Genomic DNA, 22,310 nt, shown 5'->3' on the forward strand with positions numbered 1-22,310 from the left:
CATTGTAGTAATCTACATATTCTGATTGTTTAGGGAGGGAAAAAACAAACGTCCTTTAAATTCTCCATATATTTAAGTTGATTAAAAGTGCATCTCTCATCTTTTCCCCTTCCCAACTAAATATATACAATACATGCACCTGTCCTCAGCTGAGGTTTTTGCTTGTTTTTAAGTATTCTCCCTTCTCTGTGGATATTGCATTAGGACATCTGCCATGGGGAGAACCCAGATCTCTTTCCCTTTTCCTTGGCCTTTTGAAATTTATTTGAAATCTGTATTTGCATTAGAGAGATCCTGCTTCTAATAAGACTGGAAGAAAGGTGAGATGAGAGAACAAATGGAGTAAAGTGTTAAAGCCAATCAAGTATAAACAAACTGGGGCCTAATAGCTCCATGGGAGCGCATCCTAAAGCAAAAAAAGTCAGCTTTGGTAGAGGTAGAGGCTGAGCAAAGTGAAATAAGCCTGGAAAACCTATATCACACATTTCACAATAATAATCATAATAAAGCTAATGAAGTAAACCAGGTAAAAGGAGGCTGATGCTTCCTGTTAATTTGGTAATAAAACTACTAGTCTCCAAAACCAGTACGTAGGCAGCTAAGGATATCTGTTGGCCAACTATAAACACAGAGCCACCTTAAGATATTAACTACCTAACAATTAAAATTGCCTGGAAAATGTGAGGAAAATGAAACATGATTTTTTTTTTTTTTGGGGGGGGGGGGGCATTTTTAATGGGAATTTTATTTCAGCAAAATTTGGAACAAATTCTATGTCTATTCCTCTACAATTATTTCAAATTGGAGTTTATTAGTCAACATTGAATTTAATGAGTGTCACAGCATGATATAGCAGAAAGTAGCTAAGCAGAACTTTGCTAGACACTAAAAAGATTGTTGTTATCCAAATAGGCAAATAATTAATATAGATACACCTCGCAATTTGAACTTGAATGTGTTCGCCATTGTGTCAAAGCCCCAATATCTATTTTATGGCCGTAGCACTGTGCGTTTTCTTCAGTCCTTGTCATTTGTCTTTGCTGCTGCAGATTATTATTTACTAATAAGTGGAGAACCATTTTTTTCCTGGTGTTGCCTTTATTTCCAGACCTCGAGGCCTCCCATTTCTCATTTTGAATTCCAATCCAATGGCAGATACCAGTATTCAAATATATATTATCTATGGGCAGTAGGATCAGCCCGTTTGTGCAACATCAATTGAACTGAACCACTCATTGTGCTGGCTGCATTTTAATATTTTTAATATTTCTTTGGAAAGCACACTATTCTGGTGAGCAACCAAATGCAGTCTAATCTGCACATAGAGGAGATCTACAAATGGGTTTCTAAATGTAGGCTTCTGTAAAATAATAATAAAAAAAACCCCACAACAAAAAACCCACAACCCTCCCAAAAGAAAAAAACAAACCACCCCCCCCAAAAAAAAAAACCAAACCCAACCCAAACCAAACCAAACAACAAAAACCCACCAAAACTAAAAACCACAAAACCCAAACCAACCAAACACAAACAAAAAACCTTAAAAACCATGAAACTGGAGAATCTATTCAGTCCAATCCACCCACAACCATCTGGAGCAATAAGTTATCTGCCTTATTTATCTAAACAAAACTTTGGACATGACATGAGCAGAAATGAGGTGAATACGTTGAGCTGAAATAATTTCTACATTAATCTTTTAAAATGTTCAAGGCCAAGAAGGCTGATTTTAACAACTACAGAATGACATTACCATAATAATGTGAAATAGACCATTTTAAAGGCAAAAACCTGTTCCCACCGAAGTCAATAGCAAAATCCCACTGACTACAATAGTAGTGGGATTGGTCGGCTAAGTAGCAAACCATGCTTTAAAAAAATCAATACTTCAATTTTACAAGGTAATATGGATAGCAGTATAGTTGCCTATTATCAAACCCCATAGTCTGCAGATTTTATCTCTCTAATAATACCAAGGTTCAGCACCTATCTTATGAATCATTGAGGGAAAAGACATAAAGCCATTTCAAAGCATTTCCCTGCCCCTAGCTGGGAAAGCTCTCCAGAGGCAGGATGCGCTGCACCGGTCCTGCCTCCATCAGTGCCGCGCAGGAAGGGTTTCTCTGAATTGAATGACTGCTTCACTCCGAAAAAAAAAGCATTAATCGCTCTGGATCTTGCTGTAGCGTTCGGTGCTCAGAACTTCAGTTCTTAATACATATAAACAATAAACAGAAATGCCCCGAAATGGGTCAGGTTTTCATCTCAAACCAAACCACAAAAAAATACTGGCGACATTTATTTTTATTTTGCGTTTTCCTTCTACGTTTAAAGCTCTGCAGTGTTGTGGTTCGAAATAGAGCTATTTCCCATGCGTTCATCTTTACACAAAGGATATACATAGACTGTCACAGAAATAGAGACGGACTTCGGGGAAGGGGCTGAATTTTTCCTCAGCGGCAGCACGGGAGCAGCCAGACCGCTCTTATTTTTCATTCCCTGGTACTAAAACCATCCCTTGCAAATACAGAGGGTTTTCTGGGTCCCTCCTCCCCGGACACGCTGTACCCCAAAAATCTGTGCGAGATGGGAACCGAAGCGGCGAGGAGCCGCCTCTGTGTGTCCCCCCCGCCCCCGGGGCTGCGGTGCGGGGCGCGGCGGGCCGGGGTGACCGTGACTCCATCGGACATAATGAGCGCAGCGGTGCCGCAGCCGGCAGACATCTCCCTCCCCCCTCCCCCTGCAGCCATATGGTGCCGTAAACAACTGCCGCGCCGCGCGGGGCTGGGGTTTTGTTGTTGTTTGGTGGTGGTTCCCCCCGTCCCCGCTGCTGCGCAGCCCGCGGGTGTGTCCCGCGGGAGCCGGCCGGAGCGCCTCTCCCCGGGCGCACCGCGGCGGGGCCGCACGGGCCATCTGCCGGGGCCGCCCCGCGGGGGCCTAAGTCCCCCGGTTCGAGGCCGCCCCGCCAGCTGGGTGCGGGGGCTGCCCTGGGGGGCGAGGAGGGGGCCGGGGCGAGGGCAGCGCCACCGCCCGTTCCCCCCACCTCCCCCTCAGCCCGGTGCTGGCTCTGCCGCCGCTGCGGCTCCATTAATTGATTCAGGGCCTGGGCTGGCATTGAGGGCACGGGGGAGGGGGGAGCGGGGAGAGGGTGCGGCTGTGCCGCCATCGCCTCCCCCCGCCTGTTCCTATGGCAACAGTGGGATACCTCCGGGACACACATGTAGGCACACGGACACCCGCTCCTCACTCCCACTCGCGGAAGGGAGCGGGGGATGGCGGGGGGGGCTCGGCCGGCCACGGCCACCGCGCCCTCGGCACCGTCCCCCCCCGCCGCGCCGTTCCCATGGCGACGGGGCTGCGGCAGCACCTGTGCGGCTCCCGCCCGGCCAGCGCTCCCTCGCCCGCCGCCACCCCCCGCCGCAGCCCGGGCTGCCCCCCGCGGGGGCCGGCTGCCTGCGAGCCTGCGCCAGCCCTCCACAGAAAGGGCTGCTGGCGGCGGGGGACCCGCCCCGGCCCGCAGCCGCCATCCCGCGGGCCGCCGGTTAAACGTGCGTGCGGCTGGTAGCGTGGGGCGAAATGGCAGCTCCGGTGGGTTTTCAGCGCAGCGAAGGCCCTGTGCCTGCCCAGCGTGGTTGCCCCTGGCACTGCTAGCACCCAGAATAACGCTGGCGCTGAAGGCAGGTGGGTGATCTCCTTCTCTGCCCGGAGCAGCTGTGTGGGTGGGTTCCTACACCATCCTGCCCTCTCCCTGCAGAGGGTGGGTGCTGCCGTGGAGATGCAGCAGTATGGCTGGTACCCATTTAATCAGGGCGGGCCCGGACACCCGCAGCGTGCTTGTGCTATGGCCGTTCAACCCGTGGACATCACAGGCCTCCTGGTTTGGCTCAGGGAAACCCTTGTCTTTGGAAACAAGCTTCGAGTCTCTTTTAAGTGAATTCACCGTACCGTGACGTGATGCCACATGAGACCCTGCTGGCAGATGTAGGGCTGCCCAGCGGCACCGCAGCTACAAATACTTGCTGTGAATAGTGACATGTTGTGGTTGGTGTGACTCGAGGTGGAGGGAATGGAAATAAAACCCCGTGCTGCTGTCACTGCTGTTGTTCACCCTCTATTTCTGCTTTTGCCAGACCTCAGCACTTGAGACACCTCTTGCTTACCAGCCCTGGTGCTCTCTTACTGTGTGTACGTAGCTATACGTTATGTAGCATAGTGTATAGCTACAGCTATCGCTGAAAAGTAGCATTGCTCAACTTTTGGCCCTCAAGGTGCTGAAGTCGCTACTAGAGGCAATAAAAATGTTTGCATATGGTTATGAAGTGAAAATGTGGTCTTGGGTCCCTGGTGTGCAAATATCAAGCTGATACATTTTGAAGCCAGGTCTGTCCTTCTGAAGGAGACCTGTGAGTCTCTTCTTTTGTGTAGCTGAATGTGGCAGCCCAGGAATTGGGAAGAGGGGGTGGGTAGGAGGAATGTCCATAGCCTCAGGTACTAGTTTCTTCTTCAGCCATAATATGAGAAAAGTATTTTTTATCAGCTTCATTAAATGCTGGCTTGTGTGTAATTGAATATAGCTGGAGGACTCCTGTTGTCTTCAACAGAACACAGCTGAGACCTAAAAAGATTGTAATATACCTGATCAATAATAAGATCATCCATGAAAATAAAAATTGAATGCCTTTGTGAAGAACTAACCACAAAAACCGCATCTGTATTCTAAAGATATTAATGTAGAAAAGAGCAGGAAGGTTTCTTTTTCCTTATAGAAGTTGAAATAGCTTAAAAATAGTGTTATCAACTGTTACAGTTTCATTGTGAGTCCCATGGTGTTTGTCATTTTTTCTCGAAAAAATCCATCTTCAGTCAAATGTTTATGAAAATTCTACTTTTGTGTTAAAAAAATCAAACAAAAATAACTAATAAACTCTATAGCTGTATGTAAGAGATTGTCAGTCTTAGCAAAAACCCCTTGTCAGTTCTCAAAGTCTTTCAAGGACTAGAGCTATTTCATTATCAGCCTTTTGACTGATAAGTATATAAAATACTAGTGGTTAGTGTGGTTCTGGAGACTCATACTGTTGATTTATAATCAAGGAATGGTCTTGCAGGCTGCTGTCTGAGAACTTTCAATTTAAACTCTGCAAATGTCCCAAGAGGACCTGTAGACTTAGTTAGAAACTAGGAAACTGTGTTTTTTTTCCTCGATCATAAATTTTTTCAGACTGATTTAGTGATTTACCATACACTATTTCATTAATTCAAATATCAGTTGAATAATTCTTAAAGGGATCAATATAAAAGAGGAGAAAACAAAGAATATAAATTCAGCAGAATCCTTTCAACATCATGCTTCGTAAGCTCTTTGAAGAAAATTTCAGAAGGTGCTCAAAATAACAAAAACAGACTAAAATTTAATTACAGAGATAGGAACACTGAATATGTCTTCAAATATATAAAGCTTGGCTGCATAATAGGGGAGTCTAGAAGCTTCAGTTTCTGAAGTTCAGAAATCAGATTGTAAAAGCTTAATATGAAAAAACCCTGCATGAGTGTGCTGTACCATAAAACATCTGGAGAGGGAGAGCATTCTAGTGAATGGCTTGCTGAAGATCATATTTCCCAGGTGACATCTCACCACAACCACGAGGCATTCCTTCTGCTGCAACACAGGAGCATGGGGAGGATCAAATGTGAAAGCAACATCAATGCCATTATTTCTTGGCCCCATAATTCTAAAAGGTTGACTTCTGTGGGGACAAAATGCAAAATAAGTTGTTACAATACCTACAGCATCAATAACTCACAAGAAATAATTCAGAGAGTTTCTGTAGCTTGAGTATACATAGCATTGGTTGAGTTGATCATAATGGTTCTTTCTAAACCATTATGATCATCACCACCATTGAAAGCAGCATGACCAGCAGGTCAAGTGAGGTGATTCTGCCTCTCTGCTCTGCTCTGGTGAGACCCCACCTGGAGTTCTGTGTCCAGCTCTGGAGCCTTCAGCACAGGAAAGACATGGACCTGTTAGAGGTGATCCAGAGAAGGCCACCAAGATGATCAGAGCGATGGAACACCTCTCCCGTGAGGACAGCCTGAGAGCTGGGGTTATTCAGCCTGGAGAGGAGTAGGCTCTGAGAAGACCTTATTATGGACTTTCAATATATTATATAAAGGAGGCTTATAAGAAAGATGGAGAGAGACTTTTTTATCAAGGCATGTAGTGACAGGATAAGGGGCAGTGATTTTAAACTGAGAGTAGATTTAAACTGGACATAGGGAAGAAATTTTTTATTATGAGAGTGATGAAATACTGGAACAGGTTGTCCAGAGAAGTTGTGGATGCTCTGGGAGTGTTCAAGGCCAGGTTTGATGGGGCTTTGAGCAATCTGGTCTAGTGGAAGGTGTCCCTGCCCATGGCAGGGGAGTTGGAACTAGATGATCTCTAAGGTCCTTTCCAACCCAAAACATTCTGTCATTTTATGATTCTATGATTCTGTCTTTGTAACTCACAATACCCAATATAACTGAGGTCTGGGAAAGATGAATGCAAACAATAGGATGCTGGACTGGATGCTGTCATCTTAATAGATTACTTTATTTCAGTGAATATGCAGAGTTGAAACAGATGTAGCTTATAGACATTCCTTCTTCAGTGTAAGTGGAAACAAGAAGGAAAACCAAAACAGACAAAATAAAAAGGAGGAGCTGAGGAGAAGATCTAATAGGAGAAAATTAAATGGAGCAATGCTTTTTGATTTAACATCCCAAATCTGAAGGAATTTCAGGAGGGTTTTTTTTTTTTGGTATTATCAGAAATCATAAAATGTGTTTGTCAAAAAGCCTGAAGAAAAAGTATTCCTGACCCCTGAAGAAGGAGAGTACAATGATGGCATTGTGTTGTGAAGTACCCTCAGATGGCAGGTTGCAGTTAAAAATAGCTGAGCAAGATGGGAAGTGGGCTGCAGTGGTGAATAGATAGATGGGATAAAACCCCAAATACAGAATGAAGCCCCATCCTAAGTGCATTGTACCAGCTGGTGACAGCTACCTCAATGGTCTGTTCATTTTTCTTAGGCCATGTTTAGCTAGCTTGTCATGCCAGTAATGTATTATTGAATCAAATAGAATTTAATTTCATACACACCCATATGTAAAAACAAACACACATATTTACCAGACATGCAGCTGTGCCTGATGTCTTCCCAGAAACCAAATTCCAGGATACATGCAGAATATCCTCAATGAAAAGTTATGCTGGAAATTATTTGATTTGATGGGAAATTACTGTGTCATTTCCTTCTGAGGACTGTAGCACTCAAAATATAGTACTGTAATAGGCTATTTGCACAGAACAGAACAGAGCTTGTCTGAGTGGTCTTTTTAATATCTTCTTGGTGATCTATGCTGATTTGGCACTTGTCAATGCAGGATTTTGAATTTAGAGCTTTCCTAGTGAAGGAGAACCAGCCTTATATGTGGCTTGGGTAGCAGGTATGATTCATCAATAAAGTAACAGCATAGTTCTCTTAGAGCAGACAGGGCTCAAATGGTGTAGATTAAGTGCATATTCAGGCCCTGTAGCTGACTGTATCTGTTGGGGCAAGTGCTGCAAAGCCTTTTAGGTTATTTGGAGTTAGCGTTGCTATGAAGTGCAAGCAAATGAGTGGGTGCAATGTATTTACAAGGAGACAGATGTGATACAAGAATTCCTACTACACTGGCATCCTTGATTTTACTAAATGTTTCATGATACACGTGATCTCCTCCTGCAGTGTGCCTTGGGAAACGTAGTCCAGGAAAAGTCAAGCCTCATATGAGGAAGAGGTGAAGGTTTGGGAAAAGCAAATTGCGGCGTCCTGCAGGCACAGCAGTATCTCAGAAGATGCAGTTTAATGTTGAATTGATGCATAAAGAAACAAAATATTGCATTTTCAAATTCAGTCCTTTTTAATGCCTTGTTCAGCAGAATTAAAATGCTGTCATTCATGTTGTCAGTAGGATGAAAATACATGTTGGCTCTCCTTGTAACGTGGATTTGAAGCTTTATACCCTTAGCCATCTCTGACATGTATGTGAAATTATGATGTCTGGATCAGCTTTGCTGAGGAACTAAAACTGATGGTGATATGTCCCTAGTCCTTTGCAGGCACGGCATCATTTTTGAGAGAGCAGGACAATTTTGGAGCCTGAGACATAGTTTATTAAAATAAATGTGAGTCTTCAATGGGATTTTAAATTATGTTATTATTCATGAAGAAAGAATTCTCTGGAGGCCTTAGAAGGAAGCTGTTTCAGGCAGGAAGCGAGCAGGAACTGAGAGCTGTGCTGGAAACAAGGCGGTGATCTGGCAGAGCCTGAGGGAGGTGATCACCCATCCCTCACTGCCACTAAGCGGCCCTTGCTAAGTCTCTCTCAGCAGATACAATCTAGTGTGGCAGAGAGACTCTGTTCCCCAGATGAGTCCTAGTGAGTGTTAGTATCGTGTGTGTCTTCCAGGTGAGCATAACTGAGGAACGGCAGCACAGCAGCCTGCAAAGCTTGTGTGGCAGGCGGTTGGCACGGGTTCAGCCAAAGATGCTGCTCTTACCTATACTAGTTGTAAAATAGTCTCTCAGAGGCAGTGATGAAAGCTGCCTCAGAAGAGTCATTTAAGAAAAGACAGAAGAAAGTACTTCATGAGGAACAGAAGACAGTCGCTATACTGTCAGTGGATGGCCTGAGTGACCATTTGATTTTTCTTGCATCCCCGATTTTGCCATTCATCTCAAGAGACCCCATAGCACATTGCAAGCTGAACGGTGAATTATAGCTGGCTCTGGGATGGGTGGCTGTATCCATCAGTCAAACTGTACACTGCATGTGTATGTAACGAGAGGAAGAGAAATGTTATTGACATTATTATTACTGAAGACATCCGAGTGCTATGTCCCATTATCTTAATATAGCCAGTATACACAGAGGAGTGAGAAAATGGGTAGGTCACTTAATATTGGTGAGTTATGGTTTTGCTACTGTTCAAGAAGGACAGGAAACTGCTTAAGAGTGTCCAGCATAGAGCAATGAAGATGATTAAGGGAGTGGAGCATCTCTCTTATGAGGAAAGGCTGAGGGAGCTGGGGCTCTTTAGCTTGGAGGAGACTGAGGGGTGATCTCATTAATGTTTATAAATATATAAAGGGTGAGTGTCACGAGGATGGAGCCAGGCTCTTCTCGGTTGCAACCAATGACAGGACAAGGGGCAATGGGTACACACTGGAACACAAGAGTTTACACTTAAATATGAGAAGAAACTTCTTTTCAGTGAGGGTGACAGACATTGGAACAGGCTGCCCAGGGAGGTTGTGGAGTCTCCTACTCTGGAGACATTCAAAACCTGCCTGGACGCCTTCCTGTGTAACCTCATCTATGTGTTCCTGCTCCGGCAGGAGGATTGGACTGGATGATCTTTTGAGGTCCCTTCCAATCCCTGACATTCTGTCATTCTGTGATTCTGTGAATGCACTAGTTTAAACTAAGATATTAGGAGACACATCACTGAATTCTGATGAATCTGATGAAAAATATAGTCTTTATATTGTATGTAATAAACAATTGGATTCTAATGCTATCTTTCAGCTTTTCTTCCTGTCCTGGTAAGCAACTGAGAAATTTAAAACTTTATCCTTTTAATGTAAAGAGAGAAAGTGCAAGTAAGGATACACACTCAAAGAAAAAAAATGTTAATAGAGTGCTTGGTTCATGTTTTGAGCACAGAATTGTACTGATATTTATGAAGATCCGTATAGTTGGCATATTAACTTTTGCAGATATGAAAGAATAATCATGAACTTTAATTATACAGAGCAGAATATTTCATCTGCATCTTTCCCTTTCTTTCATCAACTATGCTTTATGTATACTAATATTAGCATGCAAAGCAGTAGTGTGTAGTGGTAAATTCATGGACATGCCTAGATTAAGGCAGAGACTTGCAAACATCGAACTAATAAGGAACCTTTAACTTGCAAATACTCTAATTTCCTATCTTCTATCATGCATTAGATGTTGGGTAAATCTGGTTACCTGCTTATTCAGAACACCTATTTTTGCAGTAATGGTGAGGAAATAATATGTTTTCCATCATTTGGCTGTTTCTTTAATTCTGTTAAAAAAAAGAAGAGGCATGGTGCACAGTGTTGCTAGTGATCAGAATTGGGGTGTACCTCTTCACTAAAAAAATAAATAAGCTGATATTTATAAAAAATTAATAAGCCAAATTCGCCTGATAAAACAGCATTTGTGAAGTCAGTGTTGTTATTTGTAACTACCATTGTTTTGAACTGTTAGCTGTTTAGGGTGTGCTTCAGAGTTGGTGCAGGGAATGTTTTGAGCACCATTTGTGTAACTGAAGATCTAACCTCTTCTACTACGAATTTACAATCCAGACATCTATATCCATTTCAGTTTCAAAGCAACATAAAAAAAGGAAAATTCTTTCTTTCACTCTGCTGTTTTATAATTATAATAATAATTTCATGTGCACATTAGAAAAAAACTGCAAAACATTTAAAAGAAAATCAAAATATCTTTTAAGTATAGGCTTTAAGTACACGGAAATATTTTAGGTGTAGGGTTTTGAAGAAGGGGATTGCTATGGAGTAAAGGTCTGAACAAAGGACACAACCAGCACAAACCCACTGAATTTCATTGCCAGTGGTAGAACAGACACAGATTCTGATTCCCAGTGCTGGGTGGCGGTGCCTGAGCATGCCTGAGAGAACATGCAAACAGTCCCGGTGGAAATTGCTAACCATAAATCTCTTTAAGCCTGGAAAAAAGTGTTTGGACTGAATCAGGAGCTGCAGGTAGACTGAGAGAGGAACAAGGGGAAGAAAAAGTAAAAAGTAGCAGGAAAGAAATACATTTTATCTTACTGCTTCTGTAAGAAGAACCAATATCACTCCCACAAACATTTGAGTATTCTCACTACTTTCAGAAGGGCATTAGGTAAGGTAAATGCCATATACATTCTTATAGTGCTTTATTGAAAGATTGATAGAGTTTATTTAGCAAAAAATTGAGTCTACTGGGTCCTCAGAGAACTTCAGGAGACTGTTTTAGATGGTTGTATAGTGTATAACGAATAGAGCTTGGTGCGCTTTTATGAAGGTTCGTCATGTATAACATTAGCAGGTGTTTTCTATTACACCAGCAGCTTCATTTTATTATTTGATACAGAAGTATTTTCCTTCTAAAGGAGATAACAGAAAGGGCTGGTAAAGGATTCTTTTTTCAATTGCCACCCCCAGCTTTCTCTTAGTTATTTAGATATATCTTTTTATAGATAGATTTTTAGATATATATTTTGTTTACATCACTGCAGCAAAAATTAATTGGCAAGGCGAAACTGTAGAACAGTGTTGAAAATTTCTCCTAAGCAAAGTCTGGCTAATATTGACTTTAGTGTACAGTAGCAGCATGTTTGTGCTGAATGGTGACATGAACTCTCCATCTGCAGATGTCAGCCTCCCAACTATCACGCTGGTCAGGACTGAACATATGGTTGAGCAGTGTTTTTCAAAACTTGGTTCTGCTGGCAAGGATTGGCCTCTTCATGCTGTTGACTTTGTTTATGGTTGGGGAAGGGAGGAAGAAGAAAAGAGAAGAAAAAAATGGTATAAATGATCTGACTGCAGCAGTGCGTCCTCACAGAGACACAGGTTTTTGCATCTGGCACTTGTTCTTGCTTAGGTTACCCAGGACAGAGAAGTGCTCTTGTAGAACTGAAAAAAAGAAAAACCAAAACCAAACTAAAAGAAAAAAAACAAGCCCAGAATTAGGGAAATGTAATTTAATTAAAGAAAAAGCCAACAAATAAGTTAAGGAGCCCCAGATAAGTCTGCTGAGGTCATGTCATTTTGTAAAACCTGGTATGTGCACACACATATTAACAAAACCAGTACCAAAAAAGCAAAATTCTTTCTTTACCAACTAATTTAGTTTGATAATACTTTTAAGTGTACAAGCCATCCCTCAGGTCTGAGATAGGATCAAAAAACTTGTGTTTTTTAATGTGTTTTTGGAAGGGTAACTTTTGCACCCTCATAATTCATTTTCCTGAAGAACATGGTTAGATATTTGGTTCATGGCGTTTGCTGGCTACACTGAAAATTTATTGCCAATATCTGACATGACATTTGCTGCTTCTGTTTCAAACCCGGTGGAGAGATTGTGCGTCCAATGTTTTGCCTGATTTTTCTAGGTAGCGTATTGCTTCATCTGAGGGCAGACACTTGTTCTCCCTATGGTTCTCCCTTTGCTTATGTTCATAGATCATCAGGGCTGTAACACCACTGCTGCCAACACTGCCTGCAGGCAGAGGCACAGACCCATGAATTCAGTTTTGTACAAATCTGATTACTGCATCCCCAGTGGCCTCTATCCCTGGTCAGGTAACATTACCTGGTGCAATTACAGCTGGCCCCTTTGTAATCCCTGCCAGTTTGTCCTTGCTGAAGTCTGAGGGACCTCCAATAGAGGCTGTTCATCATAGAGTCATAGAATGTCCTGAGTTGGAAGTGACCCGCAGGGATCATCAAGTCCAACTCCTGTCCCTGCATATGACAACCCCACAGTTCACACCATGTGTCTGAGGGTGTTGTCCAGTCTCTTCTTGAACACTGTCAGGCTTGGGGCTGTGACACCTCCCTGGGGAGCCTGTTCCAGTGCTCCACCAACCTCTGGGTGAAGAACCTTTTCCTAATGTCCAACCTGAACCTCCCCTGGCACATCTTCCTCCCATTCCCTCGAGTTTATATGTATATGCTAGTTTTTACTCCAGGAATATTTAGTCTTGGAAGCAGCTCGTTACTCCCTGCAGCGAACAGCTTTCTTCCAGCGTGGGAAGTATACTGGTAATGTGGTCAGAGAACTAGGCCACGTGTGGAGAATGGGGTGCCTTGGAGACTCCTGTCCCCTTTGGCACTGGAGCTGGGGACAGTTGTGCATTTGCCTTGCAAGTGAGGTTGCTGAACCTGCATGTGGGTTATATCAGCACCAGGGTTTTGTACAGGTGATGCCAAGCCACTAATGTTTTCTCATCTGTTCCTACCGTAAGCTGCCTGCAAAGCACCAGTGCAGCTTAAAATCTGATCCCCAGTGTCTTTACTGATGTTGCTAATGAGGTTACCAATTAATGGCACCTAATGGTCCGTTGTAGCAGTGGTTTTGGTGATGGAGACAGCTGTCCTCTGGGAACGGTGCTGAGACCGTGAACTCATTTTGTATAAGCAAGTGAGCAGCTGTCGCAGGAACATCGATGGGAGAGATTAGGTCACACACTTCATCTCCCGCCGACCCCAGGGCTGGTCCTTGCAGGATGTGGCAGGTGGAAGCAACTTTAAAGTACAAAAGCCATGCTGAATTTGGACCCAGAGATCTAGACACAAAAGCATTATAACCCTGATACATTCTGTTCCCCTAACTTTTTGAAGTATTTTACGAGTTAACTAGGATTTTGAAGCAATTTTTTATTTTTTTAGAAGTTTTCTCACTGAACTGTGTTGGTCTGTGATGTGGTATCTTCCTGACACCTGATTGCAATATGTAACTCTTGACACTTGTATAACACATTTTTTATTAAAAAAACCTCCCTCTAAGAATACCCTTGCATCAGAGGCTTATGAGTATTTGGAATATAATTAAAAATATACATTTAAGTTCACAGGCAGCACTTTAAGGTAACGAATTCTCATTATTTAAGCTTCACTTTAGTGTTAAGTTACTTTTGGCGTACAGTAGTTGCATTTCATCAGTCTGAAAAAAGGTGGCATTATAGATCTACATTGCATTCCCCTAGTATGAGAGTTCCCGTAAAGTATAGCACACTTTAAAATATAATTGTGTAATTATTGGTTTTTGGAACATGACAAGAATCTCAAGAGTTAATATTTAGTTAGTAGCTTTCCCATTTATTTTGCTGAACTTATAAAAATACCAGATACTATAATTTAGAAGACATTCCAAAACACGCAAAAGAGGTCTGTTCTAGGATTCACATTCATTCATTTTAAAATCCCCTACAGTCAATATTTAAGGAGAATTAGTTGTTTTATCCTGGTAACCTTATTTGAGAAAAGCGAATCTTTTCATGCTCACCAAAGTGCTATATAGATACAAAGAACTGTCTGTTTTGAGATGAAAGTACAACTAAGTTTTGTAGGTATAGTCATTGCTAGTAACTTTTAGAAACAAAGTTTCATGGAAATTAATGCCCCATGCCCTGAGCTGTCAGACTGGGGAGCTGAGGTTGCTCTGAAATACTCTCCAGGAGTAGCTGACCCTTCCCAATCACCTGTGAGACTGAACAGGCAGTTCCCTGGCTAAGCCTTCGGCTTGTCATTGCAGTCTTCTCTGGGAAAGTCTTGGAGAAACCGCTTACAGCTTGGCAAATATCATTATCAGATAAAATGTTGGAAGCGTAAAAAAGATGTGGAAACGTGTTTAAAGGGAATGCCATTTCAGTATTTGTACACTTAGTGGTCACTTGTGCTTCACTGAGTTGTTATCCTTCTGTTTTTTTTCTTATCCTGATGGTGTGTTTACAATTTTTTGAACAAGTAAATCTGTAGGCAGAAAGGTTACCACCTCAGAATTGCTTCTTTGAACTTCTGTTGAGCATCTCTTAGTTAGGAGAAATCTTATTTTGTAGCTATCCTAATACTTACCTTTAGGTCAGTTTTACTTTCAGTAAAAGAATAACAAGTTACTTTAATGGGATGAATTTTCACACATTTTCTTCCTGTTTCATGGTAGACCTGAAGTCTTGGCAGTTTTTTAAGCTTAGAATTCAGACAATTACAGAAAATTCTGGTACAAGTTCCTCATATCTAGATGAATCCTCTAATGAGTCATTAAGGAGGAATAAATGCAGTAAAACTTTGATCATGAAAGTGAGCTCAAACAAAAACTTCAGTGAAATCTGGCTATGTCACACTTTTCTGTCAGTGTCCTATCTGGGGTGATTAGCTCTCAACCGCTTACCAAACTGTAAGTTTGAAGCGGGCAAGTGAAATGTGCTGGATAGTTTCAGAACTGTAGTGAGTATTTTCAGAAAATAGACTTCAAAGTCAGAACTTAATTATTTCTAACAGAAAACTAACCCACTAGAAAAGAGACAGCATCCTTCTCGGAATAAGAAATAACACAATCTGGTTATATATATAAAAAAAATGATAGTGCTGCTTTTTTAAAATACAGACTTCTGAACAAACTATTAAAAATGGCGTAAGATCAGATATTATTTTTCTAGATGTTTTTCTAAAATGAATCTAGATTTTTTTTTTTTTTTGGTGTTGAAACCTGACCAAAATTGTTCACTTTTGAAGTGCAAGCTGCCATCTCCTCACAGGTGTTACATGTGCTCTAATTATAGCTTTGCTTTAATTGGAATTGTCACATGCTTTTCACTGAGTATCATAGAATCGAAGAATCATAGAAAGGTTTAGGTTGGAATGGACCTTAAAAATCATCTGATTCCAACCCCCTGCCATGGGCAGGGACACCTTCCACTAGACCAGGTTGCTCAAAGTCCCATCCAGCCTGGCCTCGAACATTTCCAGTGATGGGGCATCCACAGCTTCTCTGGGCAGCCTGTTCCAGTGCCTCACCACCCTCGTGGTGAAGAATTTCTTCCTTATATTTCATCTAAATCTTCCTTCTGTCAGTTTAAAGCCATTACTCCTTGTTGTATGACTACATGCCCTTGTAAAAAGTCCTTCTTCAGCTTTCTTGTATGTCCCCTTTAAGTACTGAAGGGCTGCTATAAGGTCTTCCCAGTGCCTTCTCTTCTCCAGGCTGAACAACCCAAACTCTCCCAGCCTGTCTTCAGAGAAGAGGTGCTCCAGCCCTCTGCTCATTTCTGTGGCCTCCTCTGGACTTGCTCCAACAGGTCCGTATTCTTCTTATGTTGGGGCCACAGAGTTAGATACTTAAGTATATTTCTTCATAGGTTTGGGTAATTTTCATCACAGTGTGCGTGTGTGAGAATTCTGTCTTGTCATCTTCCTTAGTAAGTTATGGCTGCGTGCACACTGACATTTTAGTTTGGAGAAGGAACTTGCCTTTGAAACATAACTCCTGACCATACTGTTGTTTTTTCACATTGCTGTGTTTTTTTTCAGTGCAGGAACTGGATTCCTTTCAGTAAAAGAAAACAGGCATTTGCTTTTGCTCTACCAGGTTGCAACCAGAAGTGGGTGTCCAGTGCAGGGGCCCAGGTTAGAGCTAGCCTGAAATACCTATGGTGTGGCATCACTGCTTTGCTCTGCAGATCTGCTGCTCCTGGCTGCTCCGCTTGCTCACACAGATGCAGCTCACGGTGTTTGGTTTGTGTGCAGCAACAGACTTTACAAATAGTAAAATGTGGCCTGTCTTGTCACCCATTTTTGTTCAAAATGGTTGTGTAAATGTTTAAACACCTAAGGAATGAAAAATGTTCAGGTGTTAGTGCACTGAGGTAAGACAGTATTCAGACCTCAGTTAAGAAGTAACTCTTAACTATGAGGAGTAAACTGCAAGTAGGGCTCTGCCTGTGCTGTACTTCTCACTGGGGTCTTCTTTGTCATTCCTTCAGGGCTCTGAGTGCATTTGATCTTGAGCTGACTTTTCAAAATTGCCTGTGGCCTTACATACCCATGCTTATTTTCTTTCACAAGAGTCCATAGACACGCTCCACACTTCATTTCAAAGCTCTTCTCATGCACTAACACTGATTATGATAGGTCTGCCTATCCATTCACACTTCGGAAGAAAGATGAAAAAGATAAGTTTCTGCCCTTCTCCAATATGGATTGAGCTTTAAATATTTATGTCAGAGAGCACTAGCCAGTTCATTATACTTTTCATGTCAATGGGGCCTTTGAAAGTATCTTGTCTATTGTGAAATAATTTCCAGGCCCATTTTACTGCACTTCAAGGAAAGAAAAGTGACAAACCTTCCCTTTGCAGCTTGTAGAGTTGGGTTTTACAAACCGTTATCTCTAATTGCCAGAGCTTAATTTAATAGATGTAGTGATTCACACCAGATGATGGCCTCACCTGAAATGGCTCAGTAGGATCGTTGTTGTAGGTTACTTAAATGTCAGTCAGCATTCACCCCTTTATTGTTTGTGGACAGAGATTTGCTTCAGTGCTTTCCCATAATCTGGACTGGTCCAAGAGATAAAGGAGAAAGGGACTTCTGATCAGTGTTGAATAGGTGTTTCATTTCTTTGCTGGGTATCTTGATCTCCCTCATAAAGACAGAGGACTTCTCACCTACAGCTTTCATAAAATCCCCAAATTATGTGTGTGTTGTTTAGTTTTAGTCTTTCATCTCAAATGGCATATTAATTTGCTGTTTTAATTAACTTTATTTTTTTAATTTTCATTATCTATTTGCACAATTAGTTTGCCTTGTTGAAGCCATATCCCACCTTAGTGGTTTAGTCTTTGTAGGGTTTATTGCTCTAAAGGTACCAGAGAGAGGACAGCTGGAAGTGGTTCTGGTGTATATCTGCCTCAATGCAACTCTGATTTTTCCTGTCTCCATCTGCTGGTAAAAGATGAGATTTGCTGCTCAAACAGATCCTATAACGAGCAACAGAAACTATAAATTTCAAATGATTAATACCCCTTTTGCTGTTATAGACACTTTCCATTAGGAACTGGATAGAAATGAACAATTTATTTGTTTTTAGGCTGCTTAATAATACCTATTGAATACTTATAACTTTTAATCTGCTGTGGATTTATATTGTACTGACAGAAATGAGTTAGATATTAAAATAGATATACTAATAACCTAGGAATTCAAATCAGTGTGCTGATGAAGCTAGATTTGTTCGTTTTTACGTTAGTAAGAGACATTCTAAAATGGTAATCCCTCATTTAAAATATTAATATTTTTTACAGTTACTGAGCAAGAAGGTAAAGGAAATGCTGTATAACAGGATCTTCAACCTGATAACTTACTTTTATCTTATTTCTGCGGACAGGTGTTTAAGGCTTGTGTTATACATAAACTACCACTGGTTCCTCCTAACAATTACAAAACAAAGGGAGTAAAACACCTACATACAATCACGTCAGAAGCTCATTACATGGAGGCTAAGCAGGTGGGGTTTATGTGCAAAACTTTCTGTATGGATATAGTTAATTCAGAGCATGGTATTTTACTCAGCAAAAGACTTTGCTTCCCAGCCAGTGGAAGCGCATTGGCAGGACTGCAGAAGGCAACAGGAGTCAGCAGAGGTGTGGTGACACAAATGTGCTGCAACTCTGCTGTCACCTGAACTTGTGTATGTCAGAAAAACGTTACATATCGTATTTCTGCATTCAAAACAGTCTTAAATCTGTATATGATTTATGTTATGTAATGAAACGTTTAGGCTGATTGTTATTTCGATCTACTCCTAATGTTTTCTAGATGCTTCTGGCTTTGATGCTTTTACAACAGAGGTTTTTATAGACCTGAACATTTCCTATAAAACCACCAACCAAGCCTTTACTTTTATTTTCTATTTCAGTCTATCATGTATTTGTAGGAATGTTTTTCAAACACTGTATAGTTCTGATAGTTATATTCATTCGTGAAGCAAGAGGGTGTTTTATGAGACCTGTTTCCCCCCAGAAATTTCAACATAAGGTAGCGTGGGTATTGTCAAGCAAGAAATTGCAAGCACTTTTGTTTCAGAGGCTTTAATTTTAAAGACTTGTATTAAATGTTGTTCTCCTCTGCAAAGTGACTATAAAAATGACAGCCTTTCATTTAATAGATCTTTTTGCTGTCTTGGCTAAGAGTTTTATCTGTTCACTTGTGCAAGCTTTTTTCTCTTTACTCCCACTAGCCCTATAGGTTCCACCTCAATGAAAGAGACTGACTCTCTTCTCAAGCATCCTTGTTCCAAGGGCTCCTTAGCACTTTCCTAGAGGTGCACAACTCTCTGAAAAAGTTACTTCTGTCCAGAAATTTATTCTTTGTGCAGATATCTAAAAGCAAACAAACAAGCGGCTTCAATGTCAGAGTACAAATGGAATTTGTAGGGCTGAAAATGAAAAGAAACATATCTTTCTTTTTATCCTAAGAACACAGGAAGATCGCTGAATAAATGTAAAACCAAGAATAAACAGGAAACCCTGCAATGCAAAGGGTAAAATTAAGTCACTTCTCACTGGTAGACATTGAAACCGATCCAGCAACTCTAAGCATGAATTGTATTTTGGCTGTGCCTGTCATGCTGTTGGCCAGAGAGGAGTCTGAGACAACTGGTTTAGAATAGGGGCATACCTGTGTGATGGCTGGAACCAGTGGGATGAAACTCAGCCTGAAAGATTGAAGAGTTTAAGTGCCATTCTTGAAGAGAAACATTTGGTGAGGCTTCCATTCTTAAGTCATTTTAGAAAGCGGGGCTTGGACTCTTGCCATGATGAATAAAAGTCCTGAAAATACCTCAGTGATTTATAAATATCCTCCTTGCTGTTCTAGAGTTGTTAGTACCCAATCACTTTGAAAGTGGCGTTTAAGCTTCTCAGTCATAAGAGTTATCAAGAAGGAACTTGATATCTAGTCTGTCCAAGACAGGATTTACTCAAACTGACAGATATTTGTCTAACCTGGTCCCAAAATCCTGCTGTGACAAAGATGCCACAGCCTCCCCAGGCAGACTGTTACTGTGCTTGACTATCCACATCAATAATAAGTTTTTCCAAATGTCTAATGTAAATCTCCCGTGCTGTGGTTTAAGCCTATTACTTGTCCTGTCCCTCGTGGACATTTCATAGCCTTTCAGACATCTGAATAGCATTATCACATAGTCCCTCATTCATCTCTTTTTAGCCTTAGCTGAGGCTAAAAAAATGTCCCCTTAGGCACCGTGAACATTTTTACCCAAAGCCAGCTTATAAAGCTGTTTTGTTAATGCCTTTATCAGATAGCAATTTCAGGATAAAAGTAGAGTGTAATGGCATATGGCAGGAAATCCTGATACAACTGCATCCACTTCAGAGACTTTATGGTTTAATTGGAGATTTGGGGTTGTATCACTTGCCCAGGTTTTTTCTTGCTGGGATGTCAGTACTGGGATATCGAATTCTCTGTAAGCAGCTACCTTATTCTCATTCAAGTTCCTCATCTGGTGCGTTGCTTCCGCAGCTGAGACTTAGGTCTCAGTGCAGCATTGCCTGTTGCCAGATGGGCAGATCAGTTCACTCGCAACAACTCGGCAACTTGTGCAGCGCTGCTGGGTTTCCGAAACAAAGTCTGCCCCACTGCCTGATGTGACACCAAGCAGAATGAAGGCTGGCCTTGTCATGTCCAGGCCCACCGACAAACTCATGATAATGTTACAGATGTAGATGCTAAGGAATAGTACTGTCTTCCCCTGAAGCAGTTTCTGCTCAGTGTAAACCATTTTTTCCCTACCTTTTTTGACTGGCAAGATTTGGCAAGTTTGTATTGATTTTCTGGCACTTCAGTTAGGAGGGGTGACAGGGAGTTTGTGCAGATCTTACTTCCCTATATTTTTAGAAGTAGTAGCAATGCTTAATGTTTTTTTCAGCTGGATGGCAAAATGCAGCTTCAAGAGCACACTCAGATCATGCTTACCTACTTTTGGGTGTCAGTGTCCAGAGAAGGTAGAAGGACCACGACAAAAGAGCACTGTACACTGTGGCCACCGAAAGCTGCAGAATGAGTTTCTTTTTTGAGTTTCTTCTTTGAATGTAGCCTTAATGTTTGCATGTGTCAGCTCCACTGAGGTGGCATCTCAGGTTTTAAATTAACATTGTTGTAATGCATTTGTCTTTAATTTAAAAAGAGAGCTCCCTCGTAGGAAATTTCCTAAACCAAAACTCATTAATAATAAACAGATTAAATCTTTATCAGTTAATCAACACTATAAACTTCTGAGTGTTCAGAGAGCGGCGTGAGATAACACTGTCGTCATAATAAGGGTTTTTGAAATCATTAAGGATCCCACCGTGCCGTTTGGGTGGTGAGAAAATAATGATTGAAGATAGGCCCCCCTACAGCGCTTACATGTGAATTCCTCTAAAGATTAAAGCTGCAAATATCTGGATTTTATGTTGGCCTCATCTCTAAAGTATTTTTTTAAAAAATATTGGGCAATAGTGGTGGGCAATACCAAGTAAATTCTTAATGAATTAATTAACTCTTAATACCAGAACCTGTCACAATGCCACAAAATTTCTGAGCTGCTGGTTAGTGCAGTCTTAGGGACTGTTCATGGGATGAGAGCCTCACCACCTCCTCAGGACAGCTGTTCCCAACTGATCTCTCTGAGGCTTTAGCCTGTGGTGGAGACTGCACTGCAAATTCCTCATCTTCCCCCGCCTTGAATCCTCAGCATGGTCACTTCCATCAGGCTCATGGCAATCCTTTCATCAAGCATGTGCAGTTCTGCTCTGCTCCAGCTGTGCCCTGGGGTTAAAGAGCACAACCTGCTGTGCAGATGGAAGGGACCATGTAGCTTTGGGCAGGGACCTCTCTGAAGAAGGTTGGGCATAGTAGAGCAGGACAGGACAAAGCTCATCTGGCTGGTAGCATATCAACACCTCTTAACCCGATATTATTTGGAGTGATGCATATTTAGAAAGTTATGTCATAGAGGCACTGACATTTTCTCCATCAGTACTGGGAATGTGTCAGACCTCCTCTGTGTCACCCTGGGGAGTTCTTTGGAGCCACTTGGATTATTTGGGTTTTTTCAATGAACTCTATGAAAAATAAAAGTAAGTGGGCTGGAATTATAATCAGAGCAGTGAAAAAGATAAATCATGTTTGTGCACTTCCAGCAAACTTACTGAAATGAGTTAGCAAGAAGTTAGGAGCAGGGGGATGGTGTCTGGGAGTCATACGTAATTATTGCCTTTTTGTTTCTCATCTTTCATCTTTATTTGGTCACCGCAGCAAGAATTGCATGCTTTTTGTCACAAGAGGGTAAATATAAATCAGGTTTGTTGTGGCACTAATTACAGCAGCAGTAATGGCATGAATTACAGCAGCAGTATTATCAAATGTGTTAAGTTTGGAGCACTCTTTTCACCTAAAATACACATTGAAGGTCAGGTGACTCTGCTGCCTCCAGAGGTCTAAATTCAAATGCTGTCTTGGAGTACCAGTGACTTGGCCATTCTTATTTTATTCTTCATATATTTATGTTGTATTACAAAACGCAGCCCACTTGATAGATGCCTGCCCTGGAAAAACGAGAGTCCCAGTTCCTGCCCTTTCTTTAGGATTGAATCCATAGACACCTGTCAAATAAACA

The 22,310-nt window shown here is 41.7% G+C and overlaps 1 protein-coding gene across 3 annotated transcripts in view; it reads left to right on the forward strand.

Moving 5' to 3' along the window:
• Positions 1-22,310, forward strand: part of NOL4 (nucleolar protein 4) — a gene marked incomplete at both ends in the record, with an annotated part of 193,189 nt that overhangs the window by 12,015 nt on the left and 158,864 nt on the right. The window lies entirely within an intron of this gene.

Source organism: Nesoenas mayeri, assembly GCF_963082525.1.
Source record: "Nesoenas mayeri genome assembly, chromosome: 2".
NCBI lineage: Eukaryota > Metazoa > Chordata > Aves > Columbiformes > Columbidae > Nesoenas > Nesoenas mayeri.